The sequence below is a fragment of the Lethenteron reissneri genome, unplaced genomic scaffold, assembly GCF_015708825.2.
Source record: "Lethenteron reissneri isolate LAM-NWPU_2019-01 unplaced genomic scaffold, ASM1570882v1 scaffold_122, whole genome shotgun sequence".
In the NCBI taxonomy this organism is placed as follows: Eukaryota; Metazoa; Chordata; class Hyperoartia; order Petromyzontiformes; family Petromyzontidae; genus Lethenteron; species Lethenteron reissneri.
Window position 1 is genome coordinate 23433 of NW_026890915.1, and position 23896 is coordinate 47328.

General features: G+C 45.5%; 1 pseudogene; it reads left to right on the forward strand.

The window, feature by feature from the left end:
- The window catches only part of LOC133361749 (zinc finger protein 585A-like), a 28320-nt pseudogene extending 6297 nt beyond the window's left edge, over positions 1-22023 (forward strand).
- The last annotated feature ends 1873 nt before the right edge of the window (positions 22024-23896 follow it).

Below are 23896 nucleotides of genomic sequence, written 5' to 3' on the forward strand. Positions count from 1 at the left end.
AGTGTATACACACAGTAACAACCGCCATTCGCCACTAAGTGGCGGTGACGTCACCACGGCGCTTGTGCCAGGCTATGTGCACGGGGCACATCCAGGTGTCATGGGTCGACTGACTGAGATGACTGGCCAATGCACCACCTGTGCCCCCGACTGCGACAACAAACAGTGTCCACACACAATGTTCACATTATTGTTGAGCTCACGCACCCAATGGGTCTCTGTTCAAGAGAGGGAGCCATAGAACCAGATGACACCAGAAGGCGTACTACTCAAACACAGTGCAGTATCAGGGAAAGCCGTCTCGGGTGTGGACCAATCAACTTCAAGGACAGTGCATATTATCATTATCAGAGTTGCTTTTTTTGTTTGCATTTTTGACTACTTGTGTTGTGGTTATTGCAAACATGATGCCTTGTATAAAGGTGTCAGTTTTGTACCAGTTTAAAAGGGTAAAAACCTATTACTATAATATACTGTATTCAGTTACCCTGCTGCTCGTTGGGGAAGAGGATTGTGTGAACCCCGCAAGTGACGTCATGTCACCTCCTGCTGCCACATGACGTCACGAGTTATCAGGTCGCTTCGCGCACGCTCGCTCACTGAGATCCGAGGTGAGAAGTTTACATCGTGGTGGTTGTTGTTGTTGTGGTGGTTGTTGTTGTTAACCCAGGTAGAGCCTCGCTCCTTCTCCCTCGTAGGGATATCAATTGAGTAGCACCGAGTATGGAATCGATGTCCAGGTTGAAACATTACAACGCGGGGCCTAGCCATGCGGGGCCTTGCCTCCTGCCCTCGCCTGATTGCATTTGCTTTCTCTTCTTAAGTTTAATTTGTCTTCACCTGGCTCACTACTTTGAAACTTTGTTTTTACTTTAAATATTTCTACGTTTTTTTTTATTTTACCAGGCATAGCCCACTTGAGCTACACCGCTCTTTTTCAGAAGCGACCTGCCCACAACACAGTGGGCTTATCAACTTGTGGAAATGTTTATCGGTCAAATACTCTAAACGCGTGGTGATGTTGACTCTAAATGTGCAGGGAAAACCGCAGGATCCGGAGGAGAATCCACGCGACCACGGAGAGAGAGGGACACGCAAACTCCAAATATACAGCCATAATACAGGTTTGTTTGGGATTGATCGCGTAAATAAATCAATGTGCCGTTAACCCCGCCACCACCCGACACAGCCATTTAGTAAGAGGTTTGTCAGGTAAACAAAACGTGCCCAATGCGTCACTAGTACAGCACTAGTGTGTAGTGTAGTGTACTAGTACATCTCATCGGTGTGTTGGAGAGCCAAGCCACAACATTTACAATCTAAGTACAACGTTTTGACAGTAATTCCAACCAGCTTCATCAGACGACAGCCAAATGTTGTGGCTTGGCTCTGTGGGAATATAAATCGGCTCGCTGGGTTCATAGCACAGCACGCTAACCGTTGCACTACTGCTCCCCACTCACACACAAACTTCATCGGAAGTATAGTATTTATCCAGCAATAACAAAGTTACCCGGCTTAGCTCAGGTCTCAGTAATCAAACATTAAGAGTAATGTCTCTGCTTTTTTATGTAATTAAGGTCTATCGTACCATATCGAGGCTTGGGGCTTTGGGTTGTTCTTTGTTTTTTATGTCTCTGCCTCTGCTCACATTCATTGACGATTTTTATGATTTTGGGCAAGCCCGTCTAAAGCTGCGTGACTAGGAGTTGGAGCCATTTGCTGTTCAATTTGGCTTGTGACAGAAATTCACTCTGCCCCCATGCATTGCATTACATAGCATCTTCATTAATTATGTAATTTGAGAAGCTCACAATAGCCATATAAATAATTGCATTCGTTACAGTTAAAATGATACGCGCATCGATGCCTGGTTATAGTTAAGGGATCGTTCCCTGGTCAACCATGTTATATCTGCTGATGATCTGGAAATGGCTACTCAATGAGATCGGGTTAGATAATCTCGTTCTGTGCCCGGATAATTCCATCATGAAAGGTGGCCTTGCGTATGTTCCACCAAAATAAATCACCTGCCTGGGAATTTCATGTCATACAACACTGTACCTGCTCAACTCTCCATGAGTTATCAGGCAGTTCTGCAAGTAATGGAGGAGCTCCCATACCTGGTTAATGTGTTCACGACCAGCTCTGGTTTGGCAGCCAAAGTCTCACTTTAAATTTGTCTAGCAGCATTCTTTCATTAGACTGTGTAACACTGTGTGGAAGCTGCCTGGACTTTTGCGCCATACAAAGCTGTGAGTGTCCATCACCAAGGTCTAGTCTGTCTGAGACCATCCCTCTCCCTGCCATACTGGCATCGCACCCGCCTCTCACTCTTCGTACTGTGGATGGTGGGCGCACAGGACGGTGCCACGCAGCCATTCCAGGCTGGGTCCAAATGGGTTACGTGGGTCACCGAGCCACCAGGCCTCATTCCACACGTGATATCAATATACACTATCTGTAACGAGGCCCCCCAATAGACTGCCCCTGGAACTCTATCGGGCACGTCCCACTGAGGGAAGTCCCCGGGGCCCGGGCCTGGACTTGCTGGTGGGAATATGTCGCTTGGCTGATTTGGGAATGCATGGGAATTCCCCAGGAAGATCCAGAGTCTGTCGCCAGGGAAAGGGAAGTCTGGACTGCCCTACTAAATCTGCTGCCGCTACAACCCTCACCAAGACAAGAGGATTTAGAAATAAACGAACAAACAAAGCTGCGAGTCTTCTTGGCCACAGATATTACTCCTTTCTCTGTAGATGCAAAATATTAACTTATTTAAAGGACCGTCTGTTCTGGCTTATAATTAAGACTGGCCAGCCTATGATCCCCTCTATTGAACCAAACAAGATTGTATTATAACCTTACAGAGCCCTAAAATATCAGTACAGAATATAATCTGAGACTTTGGCAGGGGAGGCTGCATTGGTTGGGTCATGAATTCCGCATAAACAGACAGCATGCACAATCATCTTCTGTTAGTCCAGATGTTACGGGCTAAACGGGCATGGCATTGGCTAGAGAAGAGATTGGAGGATGTGGAGTTGATCAGACCTGCTGTCAAGATCGGCCTCTCGAAGAGGCCCATGACGTATGCTGCAGGGGAGTTGGAGGTATTTGCTCTGCAACAACAATGAGGTTGGAGTAGCAACGATCACATGAATGGGTGGAACGCTGGGTGCCTCAAATGCAGCAAGACAGCAGGAAGCACAGCTGGTGCGTCTGTTAATCATCTCAGTCAGTCATCCCTTGACACCTGGATCATTCTCATGACATGCTGACAAGTGATCCACACTTACATGGCATTCATGTGAAATATATGTGTATATAAGAGTTTATCTATGTGGGGAGCGGTGGCGCAGTTTTTCCACTGTGTAACCAAAAAAAATGTCTTGTTCCTGTATGTGTTATTTCCTAATTGCTTTTGCCTCTTAAGTACAAAAAATGGCTATTCCCCACAAACTTTGCTTTTGTGACCAGGACAGTGATATTTAGAAATGTACCTCTTTTCAATGAAAAAACAGGTGAATTTGTTATTTTCGTTCACGTACAATTCTGGTCACAAAAGCAAAATTTGTGGGGAATAATAGCCAATTTCTAGACTCTTAGGCATAAGCAATCAAAAAAAATAACACTTAGTACCCAGGAACAAAAATTGTGTTACATAGTGTTATCACAATTAAAGTTTGATTATCTCTGACAACAAACGTGATTGATTCATGAAAACTTAACTTATTGTGGGGAAGCATTAATAATGAGCATATGAAGGTGGCCAGGCATGGTTCTGAACACACCACCACCTTTTTTCCATGCCAGTGTGTGTTACAGTGTCAAGTTTGTATTTGCAGTAAAGTATATTAACTCGATTGAACACGGAGGTTAAATCAAAACAATAGTATATACTTTTTTTCCTCTGGAAATTTTTAGGAGAATGGAAACAGGAAATTAACACTGCACATATGCAGCTGAAGTTAGATCTGTTCATCCCAGCATTCAAGGAAATCTGAGCCTGGCTTCATGCCTCTAAGTTAGCGATTGAACATTAATTTATGCATTTCTGCATAATAAAAATAGTATTATTTTCAACACCCTTTTCTATGTTAGCTGCATTTTTCTTTTATAAATATTCTTTTTGTAGCCAGAAAACTGAAATTGTGTGCTTGGAGTTTTAGGTTAACATTCATTTTGAAGATACTAGGGCTTCCAGGTTGACCATTGGCCCTCTAATTGTGTGCCCGTGTGATGAATTTGGGAATCTTTTTCATATTATCATGAATATATGAATGAGTATAGACATGCAAGTCATGTGTGACTGTATATATGCATTCCTTTGTGCCTCAATACTGACGTAGATAGTGTGGATATTCTCTTTTTTCTGTCTGCAGCTGACGCTTCCTCTGCAGAATTGGTTTGATGGAACAAAGGCACTCAGCGCAGCTCGGTACAAAAAGGCAACAACGCGACCAGCGTGCATACAGCATGGATCGTGTTGGACATTTAACACAGCACCAGAGAACTCACACAGGAGAGAAACCCTTCAAGTGCACTGTGTGTGACAAGGCATTTTCATATCCATCAGTTCTAAGGAACCACCAGAGAACACACACGGAAGAAAAACCCTTCAAGTGCAGTGTGTGTGGGAAGGCATTTTCATATTCATCTGCTCTTAAAAAACACCGGAGAACACACACAGGAGAAAAACCCTTCAAGTGCAGTCTGTGCGCGAAGGCGTTTTCACAGTCATCTGGTCTTGTATCGCACCAGAGAACACACACGGGAGATAAACCCTTCAAGTGCAGTGTGTGTGGGAAGGCATTTTCAGATAAATCTCCTCTTAAAAAACACCGGATAACACACACAGGAGAAAAACCCTTCAAGTGTAGTCTGTGCGAGAAGGCGTTTTCACAGTCATCTGCTCTTGTATTACATCAGAGAACTCACATGAGAGAGAAACCCTTCAGTTGCACTTTGTGTGGGAAGGCGTTTGCACATTCACAACATCTTAAAATACACCAGAGAACACACACAGGAGAGAAACCCTTCAGTTGCACTCTGTGTGGGAAGGCGTTTGCACAATCACCATATCTTAAATTACACCAGAGAACACACACTGGAGAGAAACCCTTCAAGTGCACTGTGTGTGGGAAGGCGTTTGCACATTCACAACATCTTCAATTACACCAGAGAACACACACGGGAGAGAAACCCTTCAAGTGCACTGTGTGTGACAAAGCATTTGCACAGTCATCAGGTCTTCATAGACACCAGAGAACACACACGGGAGAGAAACCCTTCAGTTGCACTCTGTGTGGGAAGGCGTTTGCACAGTCATCAATTCTTAAAAGACACCAGAGGACACACAAGCATCAGAAGATCCCCAAGAAATGGAGTCTGAAATCGGCTTGTGAAAGTCAAAGTGCTGCAATGAGCCCATCCCTCATGAAACCAGAAGTGAATCCCATCTTGGACACTTTTAAAGGTATCAAGGTGAAATGTGAAGAGGCGAATGTGAAATGTGAAGAAGTGATGAAGAGCGAAGAAGTGAAGGTGAAATGTGAAGTGATGGTGAAGAGCGAAAAAGTGACGGTAAACTGTGAAGATGAAGATTCAACTCCAAAATCGTACCTTCACATCGATGGAGACAACGTGAAGCAGGAGGAGAATTCTGACTGCGAGGCAGAGCTAGGCAACTCCCAGCAGTTTGTGGAAGTGGAGGTGTGGGTGGACTTCTTAGACAATACAAAGTCAAATGGAGACCCGGTAGATGGGTAGGCTTGAGACAATGAAGCTCCAATAGATGCACCTTTGTCACAGGCCTTTAATGAAAAGAACGTGAAATTGAACACTGAATTCCTGGGTTCAACCTGCAGAGTAAGAGCGGCGAGTATTTGTTGACCTGTGGGTTGGGTAGATGAAGAATCAGGAGCAAGAGCCAATAAGCTTCTAAGTATTCCACTGTTATATTTATATTTGCATTGATATGGTGTTTAATTGCCTCAGCAACTCAGTTTCATATCTCATCACAAACACTCGAAGAGCACCTTCAAGTGGCAGCTGCCTCTGTCATAAGGTGACTCTGCTGTCACCTGCATGTGGGCATGAGTCTGTCAGTAGGGGGTGATGATTGATGTGTAATCTTCATTATGTAATTTCTGGATAATGTTTGAAATTGCCCAAATATTGACGATGACACCAACATGCAATGACCTATGCGTTTTGAATGACACAATCGTATGTTTTACATCCACTGTTAAGCAGACGGTGCATATTTTGTTAAATGTTCCTTGAGTAGCCAGACATGCCTGTCGGATTTGAACCTTGAACCTCTGCAATAAATAGAGAATGTGCTTGTACTTGGCTTCCCTCAATCTGAGTGTAGGCATGACAGCCTGAATGTGTCTAACTGGCGCAGATGTTCCATTTAGAGGGGTCCACGTTTCACATGCCTACATTAGGGAGGGCATGACTGGCCGAGAAGAACCGAAGCTTCATGTGGAGCGACAGACCAGGCAGCTTCCACAGCATAGCGCAGCCGATGTAAAGATAATGCCGCCCGACTGATTCGGACCACCCACACTACACGCAGTATACCCACAAGATCTACACACACCATGTACACAGCGTACACACAGTTTGCCCACACAGTATACAAACAGTCTGTACACGCACCGTGTATACACACAGTAACAACCGCCATTCGCCACTAAGTGGCGGTGACGTCACCACGGCGCTTGTGCCAGGCTATGTGCATGGGGCAGATCCAGGTGTCATGGGTCGACTGACTTAAATGACTGGCCAATGCACCACCTGTGCCCCCGACTGCGCCAACAAACAGTGTCCACACACAATGTTCACGTTGTTGTTGAGCTCACGCACCCAATGGGTCTCTGTTCAAGAGAGGGAGCCACAGAAATGGAATCTAAATAAACTTGAACTCTAACCCTGATCTCGCTCTCTGACGTCACCCCTCATTAACTCGGCATGATATGCGAGGGGGAGGTGTCCTCCATTAGTGACGTCATGTCACCGAGGTATTGACCCCCCACCGGGATTTTGAGCGTGACGTCACGTCTGCCGATTTCCGTTCCAGTAAAGTGCTTATTTGGGACGGGGTCAGCAGCCAAGAACCATCACCTGACATGGGCCCCTCTCATTAACATAATATATTCAGTTACCCTGCTGCTCGTTGGGGAAGAGGATTGTGTGAACCCCGCAAGTGACGTCATGTCACCTGCTGCTGCCGCATGACGTCACGAGTTACCAGGTAGCTGCTGCTCCGCGCACGCTCGCTCACTGAGATCCGAGGTGAGAAGTTTACATCGTGGTGGTCGTTGTTGTTGTTGTGGTGATTGTTGTTGTGAACCCAGGTAGAGTCTCGCTCCTTCTTCCTGTCGTAGGGATATCAATTGAGTAGCAGCGAGTATGGAATCGATGTCCAGGTTGGAACATTACAACGCGCGGCCTAGCCATGCGGGGACTTGCCTCCTGCCCTCGCCTGGTTGCATTTGCTTTAATTCTCTGCTTAAGTTTAATTTGTCTTCACCTGGCTCACTACTTTGAAACTTTGTTTTACCTGAAATATTTCTACGTTTTTTTTTATTTTACCAGGCATAGCCCACTTGAGCTACACCGCTCTTTTTCAGAAGTGACCTGCCCACAACACATGGGGGCTTATCAACTTGTGGAAATCGTCTTGGTTCTTTCGGTAAAGTCACGTAGAAGGGAAGTAATACAATAATAAAAATAAAACATAATAAAATAATTCTCACGACGTTTCAGCCACAACGCAAGCAGCCGTCCTCAGGTGAAAACCCAGGTCTGTCGACAGACCTGGAATTTCATCTGAGGGACGGGTGCTTGCGTTGTGGCCGAAACGTCGTGAGAATTATTTTATTATGTTTTATTTTGATTAGTTTATTACTTCCCTTCTACGTGACTTTACCGAAAGAACCAAGAAGATGAATCCCTGCAGTCACGGAAGCTTTAAATCGAAATTTAACGTGTGGAAATGTTTATCGGTCAAATACTCTAAACGCGTGGTGATGTTGACTCTAAATGTGCAGGGAAAACCGCAGGATCCAGAGGAGAATCCACGCGACCACGGAGAGAGAGGGACACGCAAACTCCAAATATACAGCCATAATACAGGTTTGTTTGTGTGAGATCGCGTAAATAAATCAATGTGCCGTTAGCCCCGCCATCACCCGACACAGCCAATTAGTAAGAGGTTTGTCAGGTAAACAGAACGTGGCCAATGCGTCACTAGTACAGCACTAGTGTGTAGTGTAGTGTATAGTATAGTGTATAGTAGTGTATAGTGTAGTGTATAGTTTAGTGTAGTGTATAGTTGTGTATAATGTAGTTAATAGGCCTCTTCAGCCACCAGCGTGCCTGCAGAAGACGTGGATGTCCTTCCTAGATCTTCGTTCGCGAAGCCAAGCCATGATGATGATGAGTGTATAGTAGTGTATAGTGTAGTGTACTAGTACATCTCATCGGTGTGTTGGAGAGCCAAGCCACAACATTTACAATCTGAGTACAACGTTTTGACACTAATTCCAACCATCTTCATCAGACGACAGCCAAATGTTGTGGCTTGGCTCTGTGGAAATAGAAATCGGCTCGTTGGGTTAATAGCGCAGCACGTTAACCGTTGCACTACCGCTCCCCACTCACGCACAAACTTTATCGGAAGTATAGTATCCAGTAATAACTTAAGTTTCCCGGCTTAGCTCAGGTCTCGGTAATCAAACATTAAGAGTAATGTCTTGCCATGCTGGCTTTCATTACAATTGAATTCTGCCAATGAAGTCTGTAGATGTGTGTATATTGTCACGGTTTTGTGGTTGTGTTATACAATAGCAGGGCTTATTTGTTTCATAATAATGAGGACAACTTTTAAATACGTTGCCCTTGGAGAGCTTCAGGATAGACAATATTTGATGTTTTGCCATCTGGTGGTGATGGCACAATTTGGTTCACAAAAAAACGTTCACATGCACAAAGTTTGCTTTATGTAGATTTTTCACATATTTTGTCTTGCAAATGTTTTTGTATATGGTTTCTCAATGTTTATTTCAATTGCGTAATTTATTATTTATTTTCTTTTTACCTCAGGCCATTATTTACTTAAAGCTTAATTTTTGAATATTGCACTTTTGGCTTTGCGAGGCACTTTCCCAGATCGTAGTCTCTGATATTCAAGGGGCTGAGGATTACGGATTTTCAGCAGAAACTAGATCTCTGCTTTATTGATGTAATTAAGGCAAATAGTACCATATAGAGTATTGGGGCTTTGGGTTCTTTGTTTTTTATGTCTGCCTCTGCTCACATTCTTTGATGATTTTTATGATTTTGGGAAAGCCCGTCTAAAGCTGCGTGACCAGGAATCGGAGCCATTTCCTGTTCAACTTGGCTTGTGACAGAAATTCACGCTGGCCCCATTCATTACATTACAGAGCATCTTCAATAATTGTCGTTTGAGAAGCTCTCAATGGCCATAGAAATAAATTGCATTTGTTACGGTTAAAATGGTACGCGCATCGATGCCTGCTTATAGTTAAGGGATCGTTCCCTGGTCAACCATGTTATATCTGCTGATGATCTGGTCATGGCTACTCAATGAAATGGGGTTAGAGAATCTTGTTCTGTGCTTGGATAATTCCATCATGAAATGGGGCCTTTCGTATGTTCCACAAAAATAAATCACCTGCCTGGGAATTTGATTTTATACAAGACTGTACCTGCTCAACTCTCCATGAGTAATCAGGCAGTTCTGCAAGTGGTGGAGGAGCTCCCATGCATGGCTAATGTGTTCACGACCAGCTCTGGTTTGACAACCAAAGTCTCACTTTAAATTTGTCTAGCAGCATTCTTTCATTAGACTGTGTAACACTGTGAAAGCTGCCTGGACTTTTGCTCCATACAAAGCTGTGAGTGTCCATCGCCCAGGTCTAGTCTGTCTGAGACCATCCCCTCTCCCTGTCATGTTGGCATCGCACCCGCCTCTCACCCTTCGTCCTGTGGATGGTGGGTGCACAGGACGGTGCCACGCAGCCTTTCCAGGTTGAGCCCAAATGGGTTACGTGGGTCACCTAGCCACCAGGCATCGTTCCATGAGTGATATCAATATATAATATCTGTAAGGATGCCCCCTAATAGACTGTCCCTGGAACTCTACCAGGCACGTCCCACTGGGGGACGTCCCAGGGGCCTGGCCCAGGACATTCTGGTGGGAATACGTCGCTTGGCTGGCTTTGGGAACGCTTGGGAATTCCCCAGGAAGAGCTCGTCTGTCGCCAGGGAAAGGGAGGTCTGGACTGCCCTACTGAATGTGCTGCCACCACAAACCTCACCAAGACAAGAGGATTTAGAAATAAATGAACGAATAAAGCTGTCAGTCTTCTTGGCCACAGATATTACTCCTTTCTCTGTGGATGCACAATATGAACTTATTTTAAGGACTGTATGTTCTGGCTTTTTATTAAGGCTGGCCTCCCTATGATCCCCTTTATTGAACCAAACAAGATTGTATTATAACCTTACAGAGCCCTAAAATATCAGTACAAAATATCATCTGAAACTTTGGCAGGCGAGGCTGCATTGGTTGGGTCATGAATTCCGCATAAACAGACAGCATGCACAATCATCTTCTGTTAGTCCAGATGTTACGGGCTAAACGGGCATGGCATTGGCTAGAGAAGAGATTGGAGGATGTGGAGTTGATCAGACCTGCTGTCAAGATCAGCCTCTCGAAGAGGCCCGTGACGTATGCTGCAGGGCAGTTGGAGGTATTTGCTCTGCAACAACAATGAGGTTGGAGTAGCAATGCTCACATGAATGGGTGGAATGCTGGGTGCCTCAAATGCAGCAAGACAGCAGGATGCACAGCTGGTGCATCTGTTAATCATTTCAGTCAACCCTTGACACCTGGATCATTCCCATGACCTGCTGACAAGTGATCCACACTTACATGGCATTCATGTGAAATATGTGTATGTAAGAGTTTATGTGGGGAGCGGTGGCGCAGTTTTTATACTGTGTAACAAAAAAAACATTTGTTCCTGGGTGGTATGTGTTATTTCCTAATTGCTTTTGCCTCTAAAGTACAAAAAATGGATATTATTCCCCACAAACTTTGCTTTTGTGACCAGGACAGTGATATTTAGAAATGTATCTCTTTTCAATGAGAAAATAGGTGAATTAGTTTTTTTAGTTCTTGTATAATTCTGGTCACAAAAGCAATGTTTGTGGGGAATAAGCCATTTTCTAGACATTTTGGCATAAGCAATAAAAAAATAACAATTAGTACCCAGGAACAAAAATTGTGTTACATAAGTGTTATCACAATTAAAGTTTGATTATCGCTGACAACAAACGTGATTGATTGGTGAAAACTTCACTTATTGTGGGGAAGCATTATTACGGAGCATATGAAGGTGGCCAGGCATGGTTCTGAACACACCACCTTTTTACCATGCCATTGTGTGTTACAGTGTCAAGTTTGTATTTGCTGTAAAGTATATTAACTCGATTGAACACAGAGGTTAAATCTAAACAATAGTTTATTTTAGTTTTCCTTTGGAACTTTTTACGAGAATGGAAACAGGAAATTAACACAGCACATATGCAGCTGAAATTAGATCTGATCATCCCAGCATTCAAGGAAATCTGAGCCTGGCTTCACACCTTTAAGTTGTGATTGAACATTAATTTATGCATAATACAAATAGTATTATTTTCAACACCCTTTATGACGTTAGCTGCATTTTGCTTTCATAAATATTCCTTTTGTAGCCAGACAACTGAAATTGTGTGCTTGGAGTTTTAGGTTAACAGTCATTTTTAAGATACTAGGGCTTCCAGGCTGACCATTTGCCCTCTCATTGTGTGCCCATGTGATGAATTTGGGAATCTTTTTCACTCTTATCATGAATATATGAATGAGTATAGACGTGCAAGTCATGTGTGACTGTGTATATATGCATTCTTTTGTGCCTCTATACTGACGTAGATGGTCTGGATATTAATTTTTTTCTGTCTGCAGCTGATGCTTCCTCTGGCACTTCCTCTGCAGAATTGGTCTGATGGAGCAAAGGCACTCAGCACAGCTCGGTGCAAAAAGGCAACAATGCAACCAGTGTGCATACAGCACGGATCATGTTAAACATCTGATACAGCACCAGAGAACTCACGCAGGAGAGAAACCCTTCAAGTGCAGTCTGTGCGGGAAGGCGTTTTCACAGTCATCTGGTCTTGTATCACACCAGAGAACACACACGGGAGATAAACCCTTCAAGTGCAGTGTGTGTGGGAAGGCATTTTCACGTAAATCTACTCTTAAAAAACACTGGATAATACACACAGGATAAAAACCCTTCAGTTGCAATCTGTGTGAGAAGGCGTTTGCACATTCACAACATCTTAAAATACACCAGAGAACTCACACGGGAGAGAAACCCTTCAGTTGCACTTTGTGTGGGAAGGCGTTTGCACAATCATCACATCTTCAAGCACACCAGAGAACACACACGGGAGAGAAACCCTTCAGTTGCACTCTGTGTGGGAAGGCGTTTGCACAATCACCATATCTTAAATTACACCAGAGAACACACACGGGAGAGAAACCCTTCAAGTGCACTGTGTGTGGTAAGGCGTTTGCACATTCACAATATCTTCAATTACACCAGAGAACACACACGGGAGAGAAACCCTTCAGTTGCACTCTGTGTGGGAAGGCGTTTGCACGGTCATCAATTCTTAAAAGACACCAGAGGACACACAAGCATCAGAAGATCCCCAAGAAATGGAGTCTGAAATTGGCTTGTGAAAGTCAAAGTGCTGCAGTGAGCCCATCCCTCATGAAACCAGAAGTGAATCCCAGCTTGGACACTTTTAAAGGTATCAAGGTGAAATGTGAAGAGGCGAAGGTGAAATGTGAAGAAATGATGAAGAGCGAAGAAGTAAAGGTGAAATGTGAGAAAGTGATGGTGAAAAGCGAAAAAGTGACGGTAAACTGTGAAGATGAAGATTCAACTCGAAAATCGTACCTTCACATCGATGGAGGCAACGTGAAGCAGGAGGAGAATTCTGACTTCGAGGCAGAGCTAGGCAACTCCCAGCAGTTTGTGGAAGTGGAGGTGTGGGTGGACTTCTTAGACAATACAAAGTCAAATGGAGACCCGGTAGATGGGTAGGCTTGAGACAATGAATCTCCAATAGATGCACCTTTGTCACAGGCCTTTAATGAAAAGAACGTGAAATTGAACACTGAATTCCTGGGTTCAACCTGCAGAGTAAGAGCGGCGAGTATTTGTTGACCTGTGGGTTGGGTAGATGAATAATCAGGAGCAAGAGCCAAGAAGCTTCCAAGTATTCCACTGTTATATTTATATTTGCATTGATATGGTGCTTGCTTAATTGCGTCAGCAACTCAGTTTCATATCTCATCACAAACACTCGAAGAGCACCTTCAAGTGGCAGCTGCCTCAGTGTCATAAGGTGACACTGCTGTCACCTGCATGTGAGCATGAGTCTGTCAGTAGGGGGTGATGATTGATGTGTAATCTTCATTATGTAATTTCTGGATCATGTTTGAAATTGCCCAAATATTGGCCATGACACCAACATGCAATGACCTATGCGTTCTGAATGACACAATCGTATGTTTTACATCCACTGTTAAGCAGACGGTGCATATTTTGTTAAATGTTCCTTGAGTAGCCAGACGTGCCTGTCGGATTTGAACCTTGAACCTCTGCAATAAATAGAGAATGTGCTTCTACTTGGCTTCCCTCAATCTGAGTGTAGGCATGACAGCCTGAATGTTTCTAACTGGCGCAGATGTTCCATTTAGAGGGGTCCACGTTTCACATGCCAACAGAAGGGAGGGCAAAACTGGCCGAGAAGAACCGAAGCTTCATGTGGAGCGACAGACCAGGCAGCTTCCACACAGCATAGCGCAGCCGATGTAAAGATAATGCCGCCCGACTGATTCGGACCACCCACACACTGTACACACGCAGTGTACCCACAAGGTCTACACACACCATGTACACAGCGTACACACAGTTTACCCACACAGTATACAAACAGTCTGTACACGCACAGTGTAAACACATAGTCATCATCATCATGGCTTGGCTTCGCGAACGAAGATCTAGGAAGGACATCCACGTCTTCTGCAGGCACGCTGGTGGCTGAAGAGGCCTATGCGGGACAAGCAGGTCCTGCCACAACAGCTGCAAGTATAGGTCTCATCTGGGATGGGTGCTGAGGGATCATGGTTCTTCCTCCTCCTTTTGTCCTCCATACGGGCCCTGCGGGTATCTTCGAAGAAGGAGGTGGCCTGGTGGACTGTGTGCCGCCAGGAGTTGCGATCAGCTGCTTGTGTTGCCCACTGACGGTGATCGATGCAGCAAGCAGTGAGGGACTTCTTCAGGGAGTCTTTGTATCGCTTTCGTGGTGCCCCTATGTCGCGATGGCCAGAGGACAGTTCCCCATACATCACGATCTTAGGCAAGCGGTGGTTCTCCATCCTGGCGATATGCCCGGCCCAACGAAGCTGTGTCTTGAGGACCATGGCCTCAATGCTGATGACCTTCGCTGACTTGAGGACTTCAGTGTTGGCGACGAAGTCACTCCAGTGAATATTGAAGATTGTGCGGAGGCAGCGCTGATGGAAACGCTCGAGGAGACTCAGGTGACGACGGTACGTGACCCAGGACTCAGCGCCATACAGGAGAGTGGTCAGCACAACAGCTTTGTAGACGTTGACCTTTGTGGCTCTTTTAAGGTTTCTGTTGTTCCAGACACGTTTGTATAGTCTGCCAAATGCACTGTTTGCCTTGGCCAGCCTGTTGTCGACTTCGTTGTCGATCTTGGCGTCAGACGAGATGACGCACCCCAAGTAGCTGAACTGGTGGACAGCTTTCAGTTCTGTTTGTTCAATGAAGATGCTTGGTGGATGGTGCTCCTCATGGGGTGCGGACTGATGAAGAACTTCAGTCTTCCTCAGGCTGACTTCAAGGCCGAAGATCTGAGCTGTTTTCGCGAAACAGGACGTAATTCGCTGCATAGCTGCCTCTGTATGAGCAAGGAGGGCGGCATCGTCAGCAAAAAGCAGCTCCCTGATCAGTTGCTCCATGGTCTTTGTGTGGGCCTGCAAACGCCTCAGGTTGAACACGCTCCCGTCGAGACGAAAACGGATGTATACGCCATCAGCGTCGTCGAGGTCCTCTGTGACCTGCTGGAGCATCATGCTGAACAAAATGGTGAACAGCGTGGGAGCAAGAACACAGCCCTGTTTCACGCCGTTTGCAATAGGGAAGGGCTGCGAGAGATTGTTGCTATTTCTGACTTGTCCAAGCTGATCTTCATGAAGCTGGACGATCATGGTGAGGAACTTCGGTGGGCAGCCTAGCTTGTCCAGGATTTTCCAAAGTCCCTGCCTGCTCACGGTGTCAAACGCTTTTGTCAGGTCCACAAAGGTGAAGTACAGTGCTTTGTTTTGCTCCCGGCACTTTTCCTGAATCTGCCTCAGGACAAACACCATGTCTGTGGTTCCCCGGTTGGCTCTAAAGCCACACTGGGTCTCTGGGAGGTGATCTTCAGCTATTGCGGGTACCAGTCTATTCAGCAGTACTCTTGCGAGGATTTTGCCGGCGACGGACAGAAGTGTTATGCCACGATAATTGGAACAGTCTGATTTCTCCCCTTTGTTCTTGTACAGGGTGATGATGACTGCATCTTTGAGATCTTGAGGGAGTTTACCCTGCTCCCAGCAGCAGACGAAGAATTCATGGAGTTTGGTGTGCAGTGCTGGGCCTCCGTTCTTCCATACTTCAGGAGGGATGCCATCGACTCCTGCAGCTTTACCACTCTTCAGCTGTTTAATGGCTTCCTCAGTCTCTTGTAATGTTGGTGCCACATCCAGTTCGGTTTTCACTGGTTGTTGTGGGATGCGGTCAATCGCTGGTTCTTGGACTGAGCGGCTAGCATTGAAGAGCGTGTAGAAGTGCTCAGACCAGCGGTTCAGGATTGAGTCCTTTTCAGTGAGCAGTTTTTTCCCGTCTGCACTCCGCAGGGGGCTCAGGATTTGGTACGAGGGGCCATATACCGCTTTTAGGGCTTCGTAGAATCCCCTGTAGTCGCCAGTATCAGCGCAAACCTGAGTTTTTACTGCGAGGTTGGTCCACCACTCGTTCTGAATCTCTCGAAGCTTGCGCTGGATGATGCTGCATTCCAGGCGGAAGGCTGCTTTTTTGTGCGGGCAGGATGGTCGGGCCAGGTGGGCCTGGTGTGCTGATCTCTTCTTTGACAGCAGCTCCTGGACTTCTAAGTTGTTCTCATCGAACCAATCTCTGTTTTTCTTCGTGGAGAATCCGAGGGTATCTTCAGATGTTTGCAGAACAACAGTTTTGATGCGGTCCCACAGCACTTCAGGAATCGGAGGCGAGTCTCCTAGGCAGCTCGGTTCCTCTAGCCTAGATCGTAACAACCGCCATTCGCCACTAAGTGGCGGTGACGTCACCACGGCGCTTGTGCCAGGCTATATGCACGGGGCAGATCCAGGTGTCATGGGTCGACTGAATTAAATGACTGGCCAATGCATCACCTATGCCCCCGACTGCGCCAACAAACAGTGTACACACACAATGTTCACGCACACAATAATGTTCACGTTGTTGTTGAGCTCACGCACCCAATGGGTCTCTGTTCAAGAGAGGGAGCCATAGAAATGGAATCTAAATAAACTCGAACTCTAACCCTGATCTCGCTCTGACGTCACCACTCATTAACTCGGCGTGATGCGCGAGGGGGAGGTGGCCCCCACTAGTGACGTCATGCCACCAAGGTATATACCCCCCAAATCCCCCTCCACCGGGATTTTGGGCGTGACGTCACGTCTACCGATTTCCGTTCCAGTAAAATGCTTTTATGGGACGGGGTCAGCAGCCAAGCACCATCACCTGATATGGGCCCCTCTCATTAACATAATATATGCAGTTACCCTGCTGCTCGTTGGGGGAGGGGATTGTGTGAACCTCGCTAGTGACGTCATGTCACCTCCTGCTGCCACATGACGTCACGAGTTACCAGGTAGCTGCTGCTCCGCGCACGCTCGCTCACTGCGATCCGAGGTGAGAAGTTTACATCGTGGTGGTTGTTGTTGTTGTGGTGATTGTTGTGAACCCAGGTAGAGCCTCGCTCCTTCTCCCTCGTAGGGATATCAATTGAGGAGCAGCGAGTATGGAATCGATGTCCAGGTTGGAACATTACAACGCGGGGCCTAGCCATGCGGGGCCTTGCCTTCTGCCCTCGCCTGATTGCATTTACTTTAATTCTCTGCTTAAGTTTAATTTGTCTTCACCTGGCTCACTACTTTGAAACTTTGTTTTACTTTAAATATTTCAACGTTTTTTTTTATTTTACCAGGCATAGCCCACTTGAGCTACACCGCTCGTTTTCAGAAGCGACCTGCCCACAAAGCAGTGGGCTTATCAACGTGTGGAAATGTTTATCGGTCAAATACTCTAAACGCGTGGTGATGTTGACTCTAAATGTGCAGGGAAAACCGCAGGATCCGGAGGAGAATCCACGCGACCACGGAGAGAGAGGGACACGCAAACTCCAAATATACAGCCATAATCCAGGTTTGTTTGGGATTGATCGCGTAAATAAATCAATGTGCCGTTAACCCCGCCACCACCCGACACAGCCATTTAGTAAGAGGTTTGTCAGGTAAACAGAACGTGCCCAATGCGTCACTAGTACAGCACTAGTGTGTAGTGTAGTGTACTAGTACATCTCATCGGTGTGTTGGAGAGCCAAGCCACAACATTTACAATCTAAGTACAACGTTTTGACAGTAATTCCAACCAGCTTCATCAAACGACAGCCAAATGTTGTGGCTTGGCTCTGGGAATAGAAATCGGCTCGCTGGGTTCATAGCGCAGCACGCTAACCGTTGCACTACTGCTCCCCACTCACACACAAACTTCATCGGAAGTATAGTATTTATCCAGCAATAACTAAGTTACCCGGCTTAGCTCAGGTCTCAGTAATCAAACATTAAGAGTAATGCCTCTGCTTTTTTATGTAATTAAGGTCTATCGTACCATATCGAGGCTTGGGGTTTTGGGTTGTTCTTTGTTTTTTATGTCTCTGGCTCTGCTCACATTCATTGACGATTTTTATGATTTTGGGCAAGCCCGTCTAAAGCTGCGTGACCAGGAGTTGGAGCCATTTGCTGTTCAATTTGGCTTGTGACAGAAATTCACTCTGCCCCCATGCATTGCATTACATAGCATCTTTATTAATTATGTAATTTGAGAAGCTCACAATAGCCATATAAATAATTGCATTCGTTACAGTTAAAATGATACGCGCATCGATGCCTGGTTATAGTTAAGGGATCGTTCCCTGGTCAACCATGTTATATCTGCTGATGATCTGGAAATGGCTACTCAATGAGATCGGGTTAGATAATCTCGTTCTGTGCCCGGATAATTCCATCATGAAAGGTGGCCTTGCGTATGTTCCACCAAAATAAATCACCTGCCTGGGAATTTCATGTCATACAACACTGTACCTGCTCAACTCTCCATGAGTAATCAGGCAGTTCTGCAAGTAATGGAGGAGCTCCCATACCTGGTTAATGTGTTCACGACCAGCTCTGGTTTGGCAGCCAAAGTCTCACTTTAAATTTGTCTAGCAGCATTCTTTCATTAGACTGTGTAACACTGTGTGGAAGCTGCCTGGACTTTTGCGCCATACAAAGCTGTGAGTGTCCATCACCAAGGTCTAGTCTGTCTGAGACCATCCCTCTCCCTGCCATACTGGCGTCGCACCCGCCTCTCACTCTTCGTACTGTGGATGGTGGGCGCACAGGACGGTGCCACGCAGCCATTCCAGGCTGGGTCCAAATGGGTTACGTGGGTCACCGAGCCATCAGGCCTCATTCCACGAGTGATATCAATATACAATATCTGTAACGAGGCCCCCCAATAGACTGCCCCTGGAACTCTATCGGGCACGTCCCACTGATGGAAGTCCCCGGGGCCCGGGCCTGGACTTGCTGGTGGGAATATGTCGCTTGGCTGATTTGGGAATGCCTGGGAATTCCCCAGGAAGATCCAGAGTCTGTCGCCAGGGAAAGGGAAGTCTGGACTGCCCTACTAAATCTGCTGCCGCTACAACCCTCACCAAGACAAGAGGATTTAGAAATAAACGAACAAACAAAGCTGCGAGTCTTCTTGGCCACAGATATTACTCCTTTCTCTGTAGATGCAAAATATTAACTTATTTAAAGGACCGTCTGTTCTGGCTTATAATTAAGACTGGCCAGCCTATGATCCCCTCTATTGAACCAAACAAGATTGTATTATAACCTTACAGAGCCCTAAAATATCAGTACAGAATATAATCTGAGACTTTGGCAGGGGAGGCTGCATTGGTTGGGTCATGAATTCCGCATAAACAGACAGCATGCACAATCATCTTCTGTTAGTCCAGATGTTACGGGCTAAACGGGCATGGCATTGGCTAGAGAAGAGATTGGAGGATGTGGAGTTGATCAGACCTGCTGTCAAGATCGGCCTCTCGAAAAGGCCCATGACGTATGCTGCAGGGGAGTTGGAGGTATTTGCTCTGCAACAACAATGAGGTTGGAGTAGCAACGATCACATGAATGGGTGGAACGCTGGATGCCTCAAATGCAGCAAGACAGCAGGAAGCACAGCTGGTGCGTCTGTTAATCATCTCAGTCAGTCATCCCTTGACACCTGGATCATTCTCATGACATGCTGACAAGTGATCCACACTTACATGGCATTCATGTGAAATATATGTGTATGTAAGAGTTTATCTATGTGGGGAGTGGTGGCGCAGTTTTTCCACTGTGTAACAAAAAAAAATGTCTTGTTCCTGTATGTGTTATTTCCTAATTGCTTTTGCCTCTTAAGTACAAAAAATGGCTATTCCCCACAAACTTTGCTTTTGTGACCAGGACAGTGATATTTAGAAATATACCTCTTTTCAATGAAAAAACAGGTGAATTTGTTATTTTCGTTCACGTACAATTCTGGTCACAAAAGCAAAATTTGTGGAGAATAATAGCCAATTTCTAGACTCTTAGGCATAAGCAATAAAAAAAATAACACTTAGTACCCAGGAACAAAAATTGTGTTACATAGTGTTATCACAATTAAAGTTTGATTATCTCTGACAACAAACGTGATTGATTCATGAAAACTTAACTTATTGTGGGGAAGCATTAATAATGAGCATATGAAGGTGGCCAGGCATGGTTCTGAACACACCACCACCTTTTTTCCATGCCAGTGTGTGTTACAGTGTCAAGTTTGTATTTGCAGTAAAGTATATTAACTCTTTTGAACACGTTGGTTAAATCAAAACAATAGTTTATTTTAGTTTTCCTTTTGGGCTTTTCATAATAATGGAAACGGGAAGTTAACACAGCACATATGCAGCTGAAGTTAGATCTGTTCATCCCAGCATTCAAGGAAATCTGAGCCTGGCTTCATGCCTCTAAGTTAGCGATTGAACATTAATTTATGCATTTCTGCATAATAAAAATAGTATTATTTTCAACACCCTTTTCTATGTTAGCTGCATTTTTCTTTCATAAATATTCTTTTTGTAGCCAGAAAACTGAAATTGTGTGCTTGGAGTTTTAGGTTAACATTCATTTTGAAGATACTAGGGCTTCCAGGTTGACCATTGGCCCTCTGATTGTGTGCCCGTGTGATGAATTTGGGAATCTTTTTCATATTATCATGAATATATGAATGAGTATAGACATGCAAGTCATGTGTGACTGTATATATGCATTCCTTTGTGCCTCAATACTGACGTAGATAGTGTGGATATTCTCTTTTTTCTGTCTGCAGCTGACGCTTCCTCTGCAGAATTGGTTTGATGGAACAAAGGCACTCAGCGCAGCTCGGTACAAAAAGGCAACAACGCGACCAGCGTGCATACAGCATGGATCGTGTTGGACATTTAACACAGCACCAGAGAACTCACACAGGAGAGAAACCCTTCAAGTGCACTGTGTGTGACAAGGCATTTTCATATCCATCAGTTCTAAGGAACCACCAGAGAACACACACGGAAGAAAAACCCTTCAAGTGCAGTGTGTGTGGGAAGGCATTTTCATATTCATCTGCTCTTAAAAAACACCGGAGAACACACACAGGAGAAAAACCCTTCAAGTGCAGTCTGTGCGCGAAGGCGTTTTCACAGTCATCTGCTCTTGTATTACATCAGAGAACACACACGGGAGAGAAACCCTTCAGTTGCACTCTGTGTGGGAAGGCGTTTGCACGTTCACAAAATCTTAAAATACACCAGAGAACACACACAGGAGAGAAACCCTTCAAGTGCACTGTGTGTGACAAGGCATTTTCACATTCATCAGTTCTTAGGATCCACCAGAGAACACACACGGGAGAGAAACTCTTCAGGTGCAGTCTGTGCGGGAAGGCGTTTTCACAGTCATCTGGTCTTGTATCGCACCAGAGAACACACACGGGAGATAAACCCTTCAAGTGCAGTGTGTGTGGGAAGGCATTTTCAGATAAATCTCCTCTTAAAAAACACCGGATAACACACACAGGAGAAAAACCCTTCAAGTGTAGTCTGTGCGACAAGGCGTTTTCACAGTCATCTGCTCTTGTATTACATCAGAGAAGTCACACGAGAGAGAAACCCTTCAGTTGCACTTTGTGTGGGAAGGCGTTTGCACATTCACCATATCTTAAATTACACCAGAGAACACACACTGGAGAGAAACCCTTCAAGTGCACTGTGTGTGGGAAGGCGTTTGCACATTCACAACATCTTCAATTACACCAGAGAACACACACGGGAGAGAAACCCTTCAAGTGCACTGTGTGTGACAAGGCATTTGCACAGTCATCAGGTCTTCATAGACACCAGAGAACACACACGGGAGAGAAACCCTTCAGTTGCACTCTGTGTGGGAAGGCGTTTGCATAGTCATCAATTCTTAAAAGACACCAGAGGACACACAAGCATCAGAAGATCCCCAAGAAATGGAGTCTGAAATCGGCTTGTGAAAGTCAAAGTGCTGCAATGAGCCCATCCCTCATGAAACCAGAAGTGAATCCCAGCTTGGACACTTTTAAAGGTATCAAGGTGAAATGTGAAGAGGCGAAGGTGAAATGTGAAGAAGTGATGAAGAGCGAAGAAGTGAAGGTGAAATGTGAAGTGATGGTGAAGAGCGAAAAAGTGACGGTAAACTGTGAAGATGAAGATTCAACTCCAAAATCGTACCTTCACATCGATGGAGACAACGTGAAGCAGGAGGAGAATTCTGACTGCGAGGCAGAGCTAGGCAACTCCCAGCAGTTTGTGGAAGTGGAGGTGTGGGTGGACTTCTTAGACAATACAAAGTCAAATGGAGACCCGGTAGATGGGTAGGCTTGAGACAATGAAGCTCCAATAGATTCACCTTTGTCACAGGCCTTTAATGAAAAGAACGTGAAATTGAACACTGAATTCCTGGGTTCAACCTGCAGAGTAAGAGCGGCGAGTATTTGTTGACCTGTGGGTTGGGTAGATGAAGTATCAGGATCAAGAGCCAATAAGCTTCTAAGTATTCCACTGTTATATTTATATTAGCATTGATATGGTGTTTAATTGCCTCAGCAACTCAGTTTTATATCTCATCACAAACACTCGAAGAGTACCTTCAAGTGGCAGCTGCCTCTGTCATAAGGTGACTCTGCTGTCACCTGCATGTGGGCATGAGTCTGTCAGTAGGGGGTGATGATGTGTAATCTTCATTATGTAATTTCTGGATAATGTTTGAAATTGCCCAAATATTGTCCATGACACCAACATGCAATGACCTATGCGTTTTGAATGACACAATCTTAAGCAGACGGTGCATATTTTGTTAAATGTTCCTTGAGTAGCCAGACGTGCCTGTCGGATTTGAACCTTGAACCTCTGCAATAAATAGAGAATGTGCTTCTACTTGGCTTCCCTCAATCTGAGTGTAGGCATGACAGCCTGAATGTGTCTAACTGGCGCAGATGTTCCATTTAGAGGGGTCCACGTTTCACATGCCTACATTAGGGAGGGCATGACTGGCCGAGAAGAACCGAAGCTTCATGTGGAGCGACAGACCAGGCAGCTTCTACACAGCATAGCGCAGCCGATGTAAATATAATGCCACCCGACTGATTCGGACCACCCACACTACACGCAGTATACCCACAAGATCTACACACACCATGTACACAGCGTACACACAGTTTGCCCACACAGTATACAAACAGTCTGTACACACACCGTGTATACACACAGTAACAACCGCCATTCGCCACTAAGTGGCGGTGACGTCACCACGGCGCTTGTGCCAGGCTATGTGCACGGGGCAGATCCAGGTGTCATGGGTCGACTGACTTAAATGACTGGCCAATGCACCACCTGTGCCCCCGACTGCGCCAACAAACAGTGTCCACACACAATGTTCACGTTGTTGTTGAGCTCACGCACCCAATGGGTTTCTGTTCAAGAGAGGGAGCCACAGAAATGGAATCTAAATAAACTTGAACTCTAACCCTGATCTCGCTCTCTGACGTCACCCCTCATTAACTCGGCATGATATGCGAGGGGGAGGTGTCCTCCATTAGTGACGTCATGTCACCGAGGTATTTACCCCCCACCGGGATTTTGAGCGTGACGTCACGTCTGCCGATTTCCGTTTCAGTAAAGTGCTTATTTTGGACGGGGTCAGCAGCCAAGAACCATCACCTGACATGGGCCCCTCATTAACATAATATATTCAGTTACCCTGCTGCTCGTTGGGGAAGAGGATTGTGTGAACCCCGCAAGTGACGTC